The 15,226-nt window shown below is 43.3% G+C and overlaps 1 long non-coding RNA gene and 1 pseudogene across 1 annotated transcript; both read left to right on the top strand.

Moving 5' to 3' along the window:
- Window positions 1-270: 270 nt before the first annotated feature.
- On the top strand, window positions 271-2,406 carry LOC119897202. The gene is made up of 3 exons (XR_005443368.1): window positions 271-670; window positions 1,150-1,263; window positions 2,003-2,406. It is a non-coding gene; the product is annotated as an uncharacterized LOC119897202 (long non-coding RNA).
- Window positions 2,407-6,461: 4,055 nt separating this feature from the next.
- LOC119897201 lies at window positions 6,462-14,770 on the top strand (annotated as a pseudogene).
- Window positions 14,771-15,226: the final 456 nt, after the last annotated feature.

Genomic DNA, 15,226 nt, shown 5'->3' on the forward strand with positions numbered 1-15,226 from the left:
AATTTGAATATTACTGAATCATTTTATATAAAGATTTATGATTTGGTAAATGGGGGTGTGTACACAATAGCCACTGAGTAGAACACTTGAATAGTTATACAATTGACAGTATGTAATTTCAAAAATCAGATCAACATGGACCAAGTGCAGTGCTTCCCTGTCATCTGCATGATGTTCCTTTGGTATGTTACTACATCATCATTTTATGGTTTGAAGGCTCTGTCAGTGCAGAGACATCATGTTCCACTCGTTCTTCTCTCCATAGGAAAACACAAGAAAAAAGGTGAAACCAAACAAAGAGGACAGAACGTACGTCACTGCAGAAGACAGACCCATCACCAGAGTAGGATGACATTGGCCAGCCTCAGAACTAACAAGTGTCACCTTCCACTGAATTTGGGGAAGATGGCAGGACCATCATCTGACTGATTTGTTAAATCAGAGCTTTTCAAAGTCTGGGACTGTGGGCCACCCCTCAGACATAGTTTGGGAAAAGGCACACCCTCACCACCCCTTAGTTTACTTGCTTAGTTTTGCATGCTTATACCAGGAAAGGAAACTTCCTGAATCCTTGCTGTTGCACAAAGATGGGAGAAATTGAAAAGTGAAGAGTCAGAACCACTCAGCAGAAATCACTGTGGAGAAAAGAGAGCAGGAGAACAAGCTAGAGGTAAAACACAACATTTACCTTGTTAAATCTTTTTGAATAAAAATAATACTGATAAGTAAAGGTGACTGTTGGCACTAGAGAAATGGTGCTTAAGGGCTGGGAGGATTACAGATGTTCTTTTTTGTCAGAGTTGTTTTTTGTTACTGTGGGGGTATCAATGATTCAGGGGACCCACACTCGGACATGGGCCCTGGAGTATTGCAGAAATTATATATATTAATTCAGAGCTGTTATAATTCTGTTTATTTATATAGGACCTTTCTAGAGCAGATTTTAAAAAACTGCTTCACAATAAAAGTATCAGATTAGCTGCACCCTGGGTGAAGAGGTGGCCAAATTTAATTAAGCAACTGTGGAATAACTGAATATGCAACATCCTGTATTGAGATGTGTGATGTCAACTCTGGAGCTTCACCTGTTTCATTTTCAGCAACTGAATTGAACTGGGTATTTTTTGTTTTTTCTTACCACACTTGCAGTGTAACGTTGTCCTGTGGAGGGAGAGACTGAATGTCTCAAGCATCAAATCAGGATGTTTGCTCTCATCTGGGTGACTTTGCTTTTCTCTGTGAGAGGCAGTAATGCAGACACAGGTATGCATCATTACTGGATTTGGCTGGGATTGGCTCCAGCCCCCCGCGACCCTGTACGCAGGATAAGCGTTTGATGATGGATGGATGTCCTTCCTGAGGTTCTTTGGTTTTTCCACCCTGAATTTACCAGCTCATTAGCACCTGAGAGTCACCTGCTGCCCCTGTGTTCCTGCTCGACATCCTCTGCTACAATTATTATAACTAGTCCTTTTGTTATTATTTTTGTTATTAATGTTATTAACACTACTATAAATATCTGTACCATTATTCATTTTCAGTCTGTACCATTATTACCTTTACAAGCTGTACTTCTGTGTGGATATTGTGTTGGCTACTCCCTCCTGTAAGTTTGTGCAATTTACATTTAATTAAATGACTACAGGACTTAAGGGAGGATTTTGCTTTAGTTTTCAGAGATTTTAAAAATGATTCTGAGATCTTGGGCTAGTTGGGTAGAGCGGGACAATAATTAAAATAATTACATTGTTGTATTGTATCATAATGGTATAATCATATTGTGTTACCAGTTTATACAATTCTGTTATCCAAAACACAATGGAGCAATTACAGTTCCTTCTTTTTCTCTGGCCTTTTCATACACATTATTTGACAATACAAAATTTAAAGGTGACTCACTCACTGGGTCTATATGGCTAATAAAAAGTGGCCGAAACATGTACAGCATAATGATAATACTAGAACATTTATACAATCTACATTATGTCATTTCTTACTGTAGGTCCTGTGCAACATTGCAGATCTGAAGTGCTTCCCCAGGCCGTTGCTGGTATAGTGGAAGTGTCTTCTACAGAATCTACGTGATGTTCCTTTGGCATGTTACTCCATCTGCATGTTATGTTTAAATGGTATGTTGATGCACTGGAGACTTTTAGGCAAAAGATCATGACTCATTCTATATTTTTCTCCAAAGGAAAGCAAGAAAAAAAGTGAAACCAAGTCAAGTGGACAGAACTTAGAAGTCCCTGCAGAAAACAGACAGATCACCAGAGTATGGTGTTATTGGACAACCTTTGAAGTGACAAATCAGCTTTCACCATGTCTTTACAGTCTTCAGGGATGGTTTTCAGACAGCGTGCATGAAGGATTTTTTTTGCACTGGAATAAATAAATTTTGGACAAAAATTGTTGTTGAAGCTTTTATACCATCATTCATTTTCTAAATGTTGTTGAGTAAATGTACTCAGTTCTCACATTTGGCAGTTAATTGGTCACATCTTCAGCTGTGTGAGATTTCAGTTTGATTTAAACCTTTAAATGTAGTGTATTGTTTAAATTTCATCGTGCAGTTGGCAATGGTCTTAATATCTACGTTGTCAGTACTTAAAATAAAAATGTTTGCTAGCAGTACCAGTACTACACCATGTCACTGCTAGTAATAAAATACTTTCCCTGTGCTCTTATTCTAATATACGCATTTAACCTTTTTGTCAGCTTCATCTTATATTTGAAAGCATATTCTTTATGTAAAATCAGGAACTTGACAACCCTGTCAGAGACCATCTAGTATTTGAATGTCAAAATGTTTGACATATGTGATTTTTAAGATTCTCTTTTTAATGTGAGATTTCCCAATTGATTGTTATGATGTTTAGAAATATGTGTATATGTATGTATGTATCCAATATAGGCGGACGTCCCGAGGGCAGCAGAGGGACCAAGGGGTTCGGGCGGACCAGGGGAGCCATGGAGTTCAGGGGGGCTGACTGAGGACAGAGCAGGGGAGCCAGGTTGGTCCAGCGGGCAGGCCAAGGACTGAGCTGTGCCGCCCAAGGGCGAACTGGGGGAGCCAGGGAGGTCCGGCGGGCGGCCCGAGGACAGAGCTGGGGAGCCAGGAGGGTCGACCTCTCCAGAGGCCGGGGAGCAAGGCGAGACAAGCCAGAGAGTTCGGGCGGGCGGCCCGAGGGACGGGCTAGGGGGCGAGACGACCTCTCCAGAGGCCGGGGAGCAAGGCGAGACAAGCCAGAGAGTTCGGCCGGGCAGGGAGCCGGGCTTGGCGACCTCTCCAGAGGCCGGGGAGCCGGGCTAGGGGCTGGCAGCGCGACAGCAGCGGGGGGAGTCAGGGATGAGGCTGCTGGGCTGAGGGCCTTGGTGCGAGGAACAGGGGTCAGCCGGACCACCGGCGGGGCTGAAGCCGGTCCATCCGCCAACAGAACACGAGGAGCAGGGGTCGGCTGGGCCACCAACGGGGCTGGTGTTGGTCGGACCACCGACGTCTTTGCTCCTCGACGGCGGGGTCCACGTCGCCCTCCAGCTTGCCTTACTGGAGGTGGATCAGACATGAAGCCGGGGGGGGAAACTGGCCTCCACACTAGTAGGCCGCAGACTGGCTGCCCGTGCTTCTTCTGACTCCCCGGCCTTCATGGCAAAGAAGGCCAGGAGATTCATAGTCCCAGAGTCTTTGTTGGGGGGGTCACGCGGGCAGATGGGCCGGCCAGGCAGGGGGCTAACTGGCTGGGGATCAGGGCCAGGCTGGGTGCTAGCGGCGCTAGTGAGTTGGGGATCTGGACCAAACTGGGGGCTAGCGGCGCTAGCAGGCCGAGGGACAGGGTCAGACTGGGGGCTAGCAGCGCTAGCAGGCCAAAGGACAGGCTGGGGGCCAGCGGCGCTAGCGGGCTGGGGACCTGGACCAAACTGGGGGCTAGCAGGCCGAGGGACAGGCTGGGGGCCAGCGGCGCTGGCAGGCATGGGGGCAGGCTGCAACTAGCGGGTTGGGTAGGAGACCACCGAGGGCTAGCGGGGAGATGGAAAAATCTGGCCAGCCACTCTGGGACGGCGTCTCTCAGCCAAGGCCTCTGAGAAACCTTTACCTGGCCAAAGGTCAAAAGCGCCAGCTTGTAGCCCGTGTGAGTCGAGCCCCTCCACTTCTCCTCCAACTCCAACAGCTCCTTGCACAGCTGACTAGCCGCCTCCTGAAGGGCGGTTGCTGGGTCCATAGTTGGCTTGATCGTTCTGTTACGGGGTGTGGTGTGTGGACAGAGAGGACCCAAATGCAGCACTCTGAGGGAAGGAGATTTATTGAGGGAAAAAGGGTGAGAGGGACTGGAGTGGAGGGAGAGGAGGACGTCGGGGAAGCACAGGCACGGGGAACCAAGGGAGCAAGCGAGGATGGTGTGGAGAACCGGGGTTGAAATACAGGCAGTCATGAGGTGATTATTGGCAGGTGTGGCAGGCTGACGAGGTGGCGGATGGGATGCAGGTGCAGGTAGTTGGCTGGGCTCAGGAGCAGAGGGAGAGAGAGAGCACACAGGGGAGAAAACACAGGGAGGCAGGCAGAGAACAGGAAACCAAGGAAAAAAGCAGAAAAACTGATAAAAAGGAGAAAAAACCAGGACACTCACCGTCAGCCGGGCTGCCACCACAACAAAGTGGTCAATATGTAGGCAAGTAGCGGTTTAAGAAAAGAGGGTGTCATTTGCTGTAAAGCCGTGACATTGTGCTATGTAAACAAAATTAGAAGTAGGGGAGAACTGGGGACTTCCTGAAACCATGTTGTTGCACAAAAAGGAAAGAAACAGAAAATAGAGGAGAAGAAGGGTCAGTTCAGAGCAGGAGGATCTAAAATGTTTGTAAATGTGTTTTTGGACTCCAAATGGAAGTTGCTGAAGTGATTAATTCTTCCCTAACTAATTTCAAAATAATATCAAATACTTTTTGACGTTTGTGAATTTTCTGGTAGTAGGGGTGGTGTCGTGTAAAAATTCAAGACTTGGGCCAGATAAGAAAGCCTGAACTTTTACCAACATTCATATCAACAAAAACAGACACCAATTAGAATACAAAAGTTCCACCGGAGTGTGTCAGAGATCGGTGCAAAATAGAGCTCCATTCTGTTACCAGAACAGTGACCCGAGTTGACATGAAAACCATGTAACAACTGACTTGGACTTCCTTTTTTAGCTCTGTTTCTTGGCTTCACATCATCTCTTGGCTCTCTTTCTTACTGCACCTGGATCTGGGAAAGTCCCTGATTGCCTGCTCCTCCTCCCTGTGTCCTTTTCATGCCCTCCGCTTGATCATGCTATTTCATCCATAACCTGATTTTTGTGGAATAAACTGGTGTTGTTTGTGCTCCATGCTAGAAACAGGACATTCTTACTGTGATGGTCTATATTAATGTATGTTTTGTAATACATGTTTTGTCACAATCCAAATCTCCATCCGTCCCTCTCCCAAGTAGTTCCTGAGGTTCGCCTTCAGGGGCGCGGCGTACCAGTATTGAGTTTTTCTGTTCGGCCTAGCGCTCTCCCCTCGCACGTTCACCAAGTGCATGGATGCAGCTCTGGCCCCGATGAGGCTCCAGGGCATCTGCATACTACTACATTGACGACTGGCTCATTCTGGCTCAGTCGCGAGAGTTAGCGGTTCGGCATCGAGATATCGTCCTCGCCCACCTTCATCTCAACGTGAAGAAGGGCGGGCGTTGACGCAGTTTGAGTTCCCTTGAAGGGGAATGTCTCGGGTTACGTATGTAACCCTTGTCCCCCGAGAAGGGGAACGAGACATTGCGTCGGTCCGCCACACCTCACCCCGCCTGGAGTGCTTGCTGAATAACAAAGAGCTGAGGTGTCCTGTGTGCTGGCGTGCTTATACACGCCTCCAGTTACGCCGTCACACAGTACCGTTTTAGCAACACCAATAGGATTGGAGTAGTTTCATTCATGATTCAGCCCTGCCACGCCCAGAGGCGTTGCCATAGTGTCGTCACCGACGCAGTGTCTCATTCCCCTTCTCGGGGAACAAGGGTTACATACGTAACCCGAGACATTTTAACACTGTGATCCTAACTTTACACTACAAAATAACACTTTAAATGATGACAATGCAGACCATTGCTCTAGTAATTAATGATAACAATTTAGGCTATAATGCTCTAAAATAATTCACAACAGTGGACTGTCCTATAGAGTGCTTTAGTTCGCTTTAGTAAATGATTAAGGGAGCCCAAAGCTACAGTTGTTGTAGAGATTATTGTGTAAAGAAAAGTTACAGTATAAAAGACCATTTGAGAACAGATGTCATAAGGTCCCTTTTACAAATGAAAAAAGGGTTAGTAACATGCTTGGGTAAGTATTAATCTCGCAACTACGGAATAACTGAACATGCAATATCCTGTATTAAGATTTCCGATGTCATCTGTGGAGTTTCCTTTGGTTCAGTTTCTGCATGTTTACTACACTTTCAGTGCAAATTTTGTCCTGTGGAGTGATCATCAAATCAGGATGTTTGTTCTCATCTGGGCGACTTTGCTTTTCTCTGTAAGAGGCAGCAATGCAGACACAGGTATGCATTTTTATCAAAATCTTGTTGTGATGCCAACTTTAAAGATATGGATAACGATGAAAAATCAAACTACCACACACTGGTCTTACTTTACTACCTTTCTTGTTTCATATGAATAACAATGTTAGCAATAATTTTGCCTGTAAATGTTTACCTGACATGCTCTTTCAAATTACAACTATTTAGTTTTTCCACCCTGAATTTACCAGCTCACAGCATTTATTGACTTACTTGGAAACTCTGTATAAATAGTTAATAGTTTTGTAAATTACGGTTTTCTTTGCAAACAATATTAGAGATAAAGACAAGACAAAGACAAAATAACCAATCATTATTACTATTACTATGTTATTCACTAATACTATTTATCATTATATTTCTGATAATACTGTAAAGTACTGTATATATCCACACTCCTTTATATTTTAAATTTATTTTTATGTTATATGTGGCTAGGCCAGGAATGATGAGGCCAAACACACAATAAATTTGGGTTTTTATTCCCCAAATGAGAACAGCGTTAACCATGTAAAGTCAAGGGTTTAAGGCAGTTGGTGGTTATATAAAACACAGGAATAACTTTCTTAGTCATCCTTTGCTTATTGCATCTGATCTCAACTATGTGACTTAACAGTACCCTATAGTACACCTTAACCATATCACGATATGTAAACAGCTGCCATAACTAGTTCACACTCACTCTGGTAGAATCCAGTTACCTCTAAACTGGAACTCTAGACCTAAATTCTCAACAACCAAAGCTGTAAAACAGCCAAAATCTGGGCAACATCAAAATCTAGACATCTGGATTAGATAACACCACTCTAGACTAGACAACAGTAGTGGCCTTTTGTTCTACTGTGCAGTGTGCATCCTCACACACACACACACACACACACACCAAGAACTCCGCACACATATCTCCCTGCTGTTGCCGCTGGTCAGCAGTCTCTTCCCCTCGTGGCGAAGACACACACACACACACACACACACACACACACACTCGTCTATCAATCGTCAGGAATCAGCTGGGACACCCAGGTCTTCATGCATCTACCTTGGTCCGCTAGTTAGTTAACTCTTTCGTCTGCCGATCTTAAGGATTATTACTGTATTTCTCTACACCGCGCAACCAAGGGGGTAAGCCAGAGATCAGACAGTGAAGCAGTGAAGCCCACCTACGAGGCTCACCTGCCAAACAACAACACTGCGTCTCTGATTGCTCTGATAGTTTGTTTTTATTGCAGAGAGTTTATAATGTAAGCAATACGGTTACATCTCTCATGTGCATCACAGGGTGTCACAGGGTTTTGACGTCATTTTTGGGCCTACATGGATCCCTCCATGCAGGCTTTGGTCGGCTTCACTGTCCGATCCCTGGCTTACCCCCTTGAGCTGACAAAAGCCTGATATGCAGCTAACCGAATTACTATTATTTAACTCTGTACCCCTGGTTCACCTGGCTACATATATTTTCTACTTACCTACTTTCTATTATTATTTCTATTTCTGACATGCAAAGTGACAATTGTTACAAAATAATTTTCCCTCTGGGATCAATAAAGTATTTCTAAATCTGATTTCTGATCTGTCAGGAGTATTAGCCTTTCTTCGTCAGTTAATAAACATTGGTGTGTTGTCAAAATATAAATATCCTCTATCCCTGTTTTTCTCTCACTGTTTGCATTAACAGGAGCATCAGTGGAGAAAAGAACACGCTGTCAAAGTGGATTCTGTATCACTCTTAATGAAGGAGAAACAACAGCAGTGGCTGGATTCTGTGTTGTGATACCGTGTTCTTTCACCACTAGTTATGGCTTCACACCCCAAAATATAGTTTGGTACAAATGTGAACAATCTAAACCAAGATGTGCTGATTCAGACGTAATGTTCCAAACTAACAACAACAGACAAGTTCAGTCTGGGTTTGAAGGACGAGTGTCACTATTGGAGCCTGACGTGAGTCAGAAGAACTGCAGCATCATCATCAGTGACCTCACTGAGTCAGACTCTGGATCATATCAGCTCAGAGTTACTGGTGTCACCTGGTATGAGAGGGCAGAGGATTTACATTCTCTCCAAGAGCAACTGTCTCTGTTACAGGTATGTAGAGCTACAACAAAAATATACAGTGAAGATTTTTATTGTTGTGCTGAAAAAGTGCACCAACATAGTTGTTATATTTGCAGTCTTAATGGAGCATAAATAATGTTGTTGCCCATTGAAATGTTCAACAAAGTATCTGATTGTTTTGGCCCAAATGTTAGTGAATGATCATCATCTGCTCACCTGATTCCACTCATGGACTGCTCTCTCATTAGATCTGATCCAGAAGCCCACAGTTATGATTCCTCCACTAACAGAGGGACAGCAGACCACACTGACCTGCACTGCTCCTGGTCTCTGCTCTGGATCTGATCCTGAAATCACCTGGCTGTGGAGAGGACCAGGACAGAACGACTCTCACATCACAGGAAACATCACTGCTTTCAAGACTGAGACTGCTGTCACACAAAGACACAGCTCAACTTTGATGTTTAACTCTTCAGCTGAACACCACGGCACCAATGTCACCTGCAGGGTCAGGTTCACAAACAACATCACTACAGAGGAGACAGTGACTCTGAATGTGATCTGTGAGTAGCACCTACTGTCTGTTATCACCTTTACCTTTCATCTAAAGTATTTGTTAAGAGATGTTCTCTCATGTCACTTCTGATGGTTTTCTGAGCTGTGTTCAATTTTATAAATCCAGTCTTCTTACAGGAAAGTTGGGAATTTAGAGGTGCTATATAACATTGTAAATAATATCATATATCACTTTGTCTCATAGATGTAAAGGAGTTAAAATCACTGGGAAAACACGTGTGAAGGAGGGTGAGACTCTGAATCTGACCTGCAGTGTTGAAAGTTTCCCTCCATCTCTAATCACATGGACTATATATTCTGACAAATACAAGCAAAATGGAACAGAAACTACTCAGCAGAACGACACTGAAACCTACCTGCAGGAAGAAAGTGGAATAGGAACTTTTTCCATCGCTAACATGACAGCAGAAGATTCAGGACAGTACACCTGCACAGCCAAACATCTGAACAACACACTGATCCAAAACGTTGATGTAACAGTGATGTGTAAGTACATTTCATGTAGTATTTCCTCTTTTAGTTAACTGAAACTGAGATGATTTCTTTTTTGACTATTTGCCTTAGTTTCTAATGTAAATAAGAAAAGCCCTTGGAGGCATTGTGAAGGCTTCCAGGTTGTTCTCACTGTAGCCACGTGTTCGGAATAATAAAAACTTGTCTGTGAAAACCACTGTGTAGAGCTCGAACATGTTGAGACTTTGGCGCCTTCCAGTGGTAGTATATTAAAAAAACACTGCGACCATGCATGAATGCCATCACAAGATCATTTACTTAATTTACAATGTGTAAAAGGATATATATCTCATTAAGTATATACTGTATATCATACCGTGTATATTTTTAGGGGCAGTTTATGCATAATTTGGAGTCATACCCATTTAACTATTAAGTATTACTGGTAGCACATACACTATGGCAGACTTTTCCTATTTCTGTGGGTAAGAAAGTCACTATAGTGCCTGAAGAAAGTCTTTTCAAGTTACAGGACTACAGGACTAATTATAATTGTGTGAATGTATACATTTGACCAACTATGTGTGTGCTTGCATAAGAAAAAAAACAAAGAAATGTGTTTTCTATCTTCTCTTCAAATGTTTTCTTCACAGATATGAAAAAGCCTGTAATCACTGGGAATACGATTGTTAAGGAGGGAGATGCTCTGGATCTGACCTGCAGTGTTGAAAGTTTCCCTCTATCTCATATCACGTGGACTGTTCTTGGTTCCAACACACACCTGCGTAATGGACCTGAGACTGGCCTGCAGAACGACACTGGATCAGCCACACTTGTCATTCATAATGTGACTGTAGAACATTCTGGACAGTACATCTGTACAGCAAAACACCTGGACACGACTCTGACTGTAAATGCTGATATAACTGTGACTTGTAAGTAGGCTGTACTAATCTTCTTGAAAAGGAAGTGTATGTTCACATTTTACACTATTAACCGGATTTATTTAATCGGAGGTCCTGATGTGTGTGTGTCAGCTTCCTGTGCACTTTGTTTGATGTTGTGATTCTGTTTTTGCAGTGTTTCCAAAGATCCTGAACAGCTCTGGATGCAGAAATCAGTCAGAGGTTCTGACCTGTATGTGTATCAGTGAGGGGTTTCCTTTACCCACCATTAAATGGCCGCTGTTGAAGGACCACACTGAATACTCTGTTATTACCACTGTGTCCAAACACACAGTCAACAGCACCATCACCCTAAAATCAAATGACCACAACAGCACTGTTGTTCAGTGTGTCAGCAGCAATGAGGCAAGCAGGGAGGCAAAAGAGAACTTCACCATCAGAACAAACGCATCCGAACAAGAGGGTACGTTTCCTCAACTAAAACACTTCTGCTATTGCAGACCATTGCCTTTCCTCTCACTTATTACTGTGACCTTTGTCCCACAAGAAATAAGCTATTGCAAATATATTATTGTTGAACAAGATGGACACCAAGATTTATTTTGTTGCTCTTGATTGCAGATCAGACCAGCAAACTATCAAAAATGGTTTCATGGCTGAAAATCATCATTGCCTTTTTGATTGGGGTACTCTTTTCAGCAGCCCTTTGCTCTTTGGCAAAGAAATGCCAAAGGTACACCAGATAATCTATAATTATCCCCTGGTTTTATTTGTGGATAATCTTATATTCATTTAAATAGTTTAAATGTGTTTGTTTTCTACCCAGAAAGAAACTGAGCTCTGTAAATCTGGATGAGACTCTGCAGATGGTGACTAGTCAAGAGGATCCTCTGGTATTTGCATTTAATTCATTGACTTTTTTTCCTAACACTTTCTTTCAGTATTTTCCCCGATATTAAATGTTGTGTTATACAGTAGATGTGTGAATGTGGCTGTCATACATACGTTATTTGATTAATTGACCATGAATAGCAAATAATGATACAGTTAGATTTAGCAGAAAAGATTCTGAACATTCAGGCCATTCCTAGTCATCTCGTGGCTAAGCAGCTTATGGTGAAGCATGAATGAAGCAACCATTGCCAGGCAACTCAAGCAAGCACAACTTGTGTGCTCTGCCTGAACTCAATTAATTTCCCTACAGCATGAAATAAAACTTGTTAACACTTGCAGCCTTGCAAACTTCAGATATGGTATATCCTTTCAAAGTCAACACTCTGCCTGCTTTAATAGTCAGGTCCCCTTTTGTTCCTTTGCAGCGCAGTTGTATGTACAAACTGATGTAAAAAGACTGCACTGAATTTCCGCATACATGTAACTGTAACCTTACTATAATAAAAGTAGATACACATAATGATGGATTAGAGATGGGGACTCAAGTTAGACACTTGGACTCGAGTGCGACTAAAGTCGTACACACAGTGACTTGAGACTCGACTTGAGACTCATCCTCAAAAGACTTCAGACTCAACTCGGACTCGAGGAGCAGGACTCGTGAACAATGTTTATTTTTTTAGGAAACTTCTGATTAGCGTATAACCTGCCTACGTAGCATGTGAGTGAGGACAACAAACACTGCAGCTGCTGTGCCGTTTATCATAAACTTTGGCTTTAAAACAAACAAAGAAGCGCTGAACGCAACTAGGTTAGTAACCTGTGGTGTGTATACACCACCAGCTCAGCATTGGCCATCTAACGTTAGCTTGCTTCTTGCTTCAGCTATGACCTACAAAAGGTTAACTCCAACTGTCGTTCGTAATGAAAAGATGAATGAGTGTTTGTTTACTTGCCAAACTTATGGTAGTCGATTATCGTAATCATTTATGTCCTGCTGGCTGCCATCACATTAATTATTACCGTTGGCTAGAAAGAGGTTACAGGTTTATTGTTGATCATTTAACCTTACAGTTTTATTTAGTTATAACGTTACACTGGTTTGAGAGTAGGGGATGTGTTGACTTACAGTAGTTTAAGCTGTCATTGATTGCATTGCACATTACATGGTAGTGCTCTGTAAGTTAAAAACAGGTTACAGCTTTATTGTTGACAACGTAACTTTACAGTTTTATTTAGTGAACTTTACACAGGGTTTAAGAGTCTGGGGAGTGTTTTGAATTACAGTATTTAATAAGCCGTCAATTGCTTTGCACATTACATGGTTGTGCTCTGTAAATGAAAAACAGGTTACAGTATTCCTTATAGCTATGCAGTTTTATAAGCAACCTGGACTGAACGCAACAGGTGATACAACATTTGTAATAACCCTGAGAGACTTGAGACTTGACTTGGACTCTGGCTCAGAGACTTGAGACTTGACTTGGACTGTATCCGAAATCCCCACTCATTCACTACTCCCTACTCCCTATGTAGAAAGATGAATGTAGAACAATATATAGTGAGCTCACTCGCATTATTAAAACAACACTTTTGGACACTACTCCGATCGTTATTTCAGTGCCGTTAATTACGTCATTGCCGTCATACAATCAGTTTTTTCTATCAGTGCAATGCATGATGGTATATATGGCTTGGTTAGTGACCATCTGTTGTACACTACTTTTCAAAATGCATTCTGGGATACATTGAGTGGACTATATAGGGTATAGTAATTATCACTATACATTCGGACAGCACTACAAAATGGCGAGCAAAACTCACTATATAGTGGACTATATAGTGAGTAGTGGGTGATTTCGGACACAGCCTTGGACTTGAGACTTGACTTGGACTCTAGCTCAAAGACTTGTGAGCATCTCTGTGATGGATAACAGTGTCTCAAAAAAGTCTTGCTTCAAGCTGATGTTTTTAAAGAGTATAGAAACAACCAATACCCAAACATTACAAGATTTAAAGATTATGTAATGACTTCATGAAAATGGTTGGCAGTACTTTACATGTACCACAGTCTCCCACTTTATTACTCACAGTTTTGGTGCTTGTAGCAGCTGCTGAATGAGTCATATCATTTCCATTGTACCTCACAGATAGATCCTTGTCAAGCACTGGAAGATGACCAGACCTACTACCAAGAGGCAGCTGAAGTAGGAGAAGATGGAACAGCAGAAAAAGCAGCCCCTGATCTTGATGGTGGAGCAAAAGATGTGGAGTACGCCAGCATCGATTTCTCTGTGTTGAAAAGAAAGAGTCCCAGGGAGGCAACAAAGAAGCAAGAGACCACCGAGACAGAATACGCTGAAATTAAGAAGCAAGTAAAAGAGGACAGCAAAGACGACAACAGAGAGGACGGTGAAGTATTGGAGGACAAAGAGGAGGAGGCGATGATAGTGGAGGATGAGGAGTCAAAACATTGTGTCTCAGAAGACGAGGACGTGGCGGTGTACTCCAACGTGAAGGATATAATGGGTGAGATTTAAAGACTGTGTTGGATTGTGGAGTTGCTTAAGGATAAAGTTTCTTTGCTCTCATTAAATGTGACGGATTGGACTGATGGATTGTTATTCTGGTGAATGAATGGCAGTCTTGTGAACCGTTTCTACCACAAGCTGTGATCTTCAAATGCTAAATTCAGTCTGTGAGAATCTGAAGTGAGAGAGAGACTTCACACCGTCTACATGTTAGGGGCTGTTCAAATCTATTCATTCAACTGAGGGTGGATTGAAAGTTGGACAGAATTTCCATTTTATTCAAATGTTATTTTGCTTCTATGTGTTCACTTTTCATAAACCTTCCAAATAAATGTACCCAAATCCATGAAAAGGCTGACAGTGGTGTGCAAAAGGACGGGCGAGAGGGGCAACCTCCTCTGTCCTGAGTTTTTAAACAGAACAAATAAGTATGTGCTCTTGTCGAGTCTCCCTGATATGGATCCTTTTTGGCGGACAGTGCCTGCCGACACTATTGCATCTCCTCCACTGGCTACATCTCCCGCAATGGCGGCAAACGGTGATCAGCTGGGCCGCCGGTCTGCCGCTGGGCCTGATCGGCGGCCGTCATCCCGGTCAAAAACCTCCGCTTCCCGACATAGGACTCTACCCTGCGCCGGCGGGTAGCCCTTTTCTCAGGTCTGTTACTGCTACTCCAACACAACACTCAGCAGCTCACACACTCCATCCTCAGTCCGCACTCAGCGTTGAAGCAGATTCTGCTCAGTCCTGCTCTGGAACCCCACAACCGGCATCTCCTCGTCCCCTTTTCTCCCCAACCACACTAATAATTGGTGACTCCATAACCAGAAACATCCATTTCTTTAACGCTACCACTCACTGCTTCCCCGGTGCCACCACAGCTGACCTTTTAAAAAAAAGGCCTAATGTCATTGCTCCCGTCCTCCATCACAAGAGTGATAGTCCATGTGGGAACAAATGACACAGCTCTTCAGCAGTCTGAGTTGAGTTGCAGTGTGGAAAGTCCGTTTTTATCTCTGGTCCCATTCCCATTGTTGGTCACGGTGCTGGCCGCTTCAGTAGACTCCTTGGCCTCCACGACTGGCTCCAGTCCGCCTACAGGGCTCACGGTGTGTGTTATGTCGATAACTTTAATATTTTCTGGCAAAGAATGTCTCCTTTTAAGACAGACAGACTTCACCCAAACAAACAGGGCTCAGAAATGTTAGCTGCTCACATACAGCATGTGGT

This window comes from Micropterus salmoides, unplaced genomic scaffold (genome assembly GCF_014851395.1).
Source record: "Micropterus salmoides isolate LMB-PRFRI ecotype aquatic unplaced genomic scaffold, ASM1485139v1 Ms_hic_scaffold_11, whole genome shotgun sequence".
NCBI lineage: Eukaryota > Metazoa > Chordata > Actinopteri > Centrarchiformes > Centrarchidae > Micropterus > Micropterus salmoides.